Raw genomic sequence first — 3,393 nt, 5'->3', positions numbered from 1 at the left:
AGGCGCACGAAAACACATTTAATGTGCCTAATAATAAAGTAGTCAATTAAACATTACGGTAAAAATGAATTACCTTTTTATTGTGGCATAAACACAACCAGTCATGATATTTTCATCTGATTTGTCAAACAAATCAATTCAAAATGTAGGCTACTTCTGTGCATGTTCTTCCACTCCAAAATTATTTCAGCATCCAAACTGCATGTATAACCTATTAGCGCCATTTGGTGAATGGAAATAGACATCTGTTACAAAACACCTAAAATGTTGCCTAATGAAGTTCAGCAATTGCCATTGATTGGGACTACGTTAATTGATGTGCCTTGCTGACAAATTGACCCTTTTTGTAGCATGAAAAGTCGTAATGTGCCTACAGTGTATCATGTATGTAGCCTATTGGATAATGGAAAAATAATTTGGGCTTTTTGGGGCTTGGGTTCATTCAATGTCGTTAATGTAGTGCTCATAAAATATATTTAATATATGGCTCATCAGGCTCAGTTAGAATCAGGTTTGAATGTTCATGCTGATCAAAGCTCTAATCAAATCCAGACATGTATATGCTTTACAATTTTACAATGCTTTTGAATGACACTTTCTGTTTTTGCGGGAGAAAAGTGATTTATTCTCAGTTAATACCGGGTTACCTGGGAGGAAATACATTTATTCTCGGTATGGAACATTTGTAAAATACCGGGAAAATATTGAACCCTAATGCGCATACAGATTGATTCACAAGTCACCAACCAAGTAACTTACATATACTGTACCTTCATTAGGCCTAATGGCATTTTATGTCCATGATATGACATGTCTTGTAGTGACTGAGTAAGCCTAATTGTAAAAGTAAGCCTCAAAAGTGCCATGTTTGTACAGTTTATAATGTGGAGGACACATTTAGGCAGCCAGGACCATACGCCAGGACCACTCCGGCCTAGCTCGCAATGCAGTCCAGTGCCATGGACATCGTTGAAGTTTGGCCTCTAGTAATTTAGGAGTGCAACTTTATGAAGGCCTCCTCACAATGTCCTTATCATACAAGGCTCTACAGAAAGATTTTAATAAGAAAAAGACATAGGCTATTTTTATTGTTCACATTATTTGCATTGATGATGTATTGAAGTCAAGTGGTTCAACATTCAAATGCAGTTTGATGTTCCACACAGGACAGCTTGGAAAAAGCAACGGTTGGTGGAACTCTGCTGCCATCAAGTGGACAATTGCTTCAGTTCCGTTGTGGGCAGCAATGCTATCAGAGATATTTGATACAAGATCAAATGTTATGTCAATATTATTATCTCCAAATTGTTTCTCCCCCCACCCGTGATATATTATTATCCAATTGAGCTGTTAATCTGGTTTTAATTTAACAACGCTTTCTCTCATTTCCGATTGGAGGGCGGATCACCACGTGATTTTAGAACCTACCAACTTGTTACTTTGTAACAGTCAAACGTGGTTATTCCCTACGTTGATCAACTCCCAATCTATGCCACCATTTTCTAAAAGCATTATCTTTTAAATTTGGCGGAAAGCTTACCGAGCTCATTTTGGTGTAACCATATTCGAATGGTGTAACCTCCCGAAAGCATTGCGGTATCGCTTCTCGGCCTTTTGGCTAAGATCAAGTGTAGTATCTGTTCTTGTGTGTCCAGCTCAGAACATTTTTAAGACATTTTAAACTGGAAAAAGAGCCTGTCACAGTTTTAACAAAACACCGCTCTCTTCTCTCTCTTGTGCAGGAACGGGAACCGGTGTTTCCAGTGCGCGGGCTTGCTATAGGCGAGCCCTCAACGGTTTGGCGCAACGTGGCCCATCCTGCTCTGCTGAATTGGCACCGTGATCTGTCCTGGATGGTCGCCCATGAGATCCTCCCGGTCAGGGCCGTCATGCACTCCCGGGGCATGGCGAGGACATCCGCGTGCCCCCGACCAGGCTGCGGCCAGGAGGAGTCGGTGAGGCACTTGCTCTGGGAGTGCAGAGCCGCACGGGACCTGTGGAAGGAAGCAGGCCCCCTGATCTCCCCACGCCTGCCAGCAGGGGAGGACCTAACGCCCCAGCTCGTGCTGTATGGGGTGGGCCGAAGGCCTATAACAACAAAGGCCTTCACACAACTCTGGCCCACCCTCACGTGTCTGAAGGATGCACTGTGGTCCCCCCTCAACCTGCTGGTAGGGAAACAGGTAGAGACCACCCCCCAGGCAGTGGCTTTGGTAGCCACGGAAGCCCTGGGGTGGTACGAACGACAGGGGGCCTCGACCCCAGGCGAAGGGTCCCCCACAACACCCAAGGTCCCGGCGGCCACGGCCTGACAGCTCTGCGGCGCCTAGGGCGACGCGCCTAGGGGAGGAGTCTCCTCTGGGCCCCCGACGGACGGGTACGGAGCCGTTTCAGGAAGAGCAAGAGGAGGCTTTTTTGATAAGGACTCACCCCGTTTTTGTACAAAGGACCGAAGACAGCTTTTTTAACAAAGTGACTTTTTGACAGGCTTTTTATGTCTTAAAAATGTTTTACTTTGTCAAATCATCTATACACATTTTAAATGGCTTTTACTAATTAGTTTTTACATGAAAGGGTACTTTTTATGCATGATTGTTTTATTGTTTTAAATAAACAATTTGTACCTTTTAAAATGTAAATGTAATGTAATGCTGGTTTTTATGCACTTTTATGCCGTTTTTATGTGTATAAATGAATTCAAAATGTGAGCTGTTTTAAAGGAATTGTATCAATAAAAACTTTTCCAAAAGAAAAAATCTGTTCTTATCAGTTTAATATCTGATACGTCCCCTATCTGGGGACCATATATTAAATTGATTTTTGGAATAGGGAGATGGAATAGGGGCTTGCTCCGTCCACTCCACGCATCGACCTGGTATTGCAGTACCTCCAGGAACGGTGCACCCCCTCTCATTGTGAAAATAAATCATGCAGAGTTAACGCAGTTGCTTAGTTTTAGATAGTTAGGATCGTGATGTATATTGTATTTTCACATTTAGGCAAGTTCATCTCAATGTCAATGATGGCTAGAGAGTGCTGGTCAAGTCAGTCACCGTTATCTTGACTATGATAGCTGATATCAATGGTGCATTAATCTTCTAATCAAAGTTTATTCGTCACCTCCACAGGATACAGGGTGTAAATGGTACAGTGAAATGCTTACTTGCAAGCTCTCCTCAACAGTGCAATACACATGATCAAAAATATACACAAATAGCTAAGTAATAAAGTAGTTTAACAAAAAGAAGACAATTGTTATGATTGGAAATATATACACTGGAAGACTATACAGTATAAACTATTAAATGTGCTAAAGTCATGTACTGGTAACATGAACTGCCTCACATACCGGTAACGTTATCTGATGTATTTGTCTGAAGTCATTATTTGATA

At 42.1% G+C, this 3,393-nt stretch overlaps 2 pseudogenes; both read left to right on the top strand.

Moving 5' to 3' along the window:
* The first annotated feature begins 1,598 nt into the window (after window positions 1-1,598).
* LOC123488214 lies at window positions 1,599-1,699 on the top strand (annotated as a pseudogene).
* Window positions 1,700-2,734: 1,035 nt separating this feature from the next.
* LOC123488213 lies at window positions 2,735-2,909 on the top strand (annotated as a pseudogene).
* Window positions 2,910-3,393: the final 484 nt, after the last annotated feature.

This window comes from Coregonus clupeaformis, unplaced genomic scaffold (assembly GCF_020615455.1).
Source record: "Coregonus clupeaformis isolate EN_2021a unplaced genomic scaffold, ASM2061545v1 scaf2062, whole genome shotgun sequence".
NCBI classification, from domain to species: Eukaryota; Metazoa; Chordata; class Actinopteri; order Salmoniformes; family Salmonidae; genus Coregonus; species Coregonus clupeaformis.
This window is presented reverse-complemented; position numbering and strand designations above follow the sequence as displayed.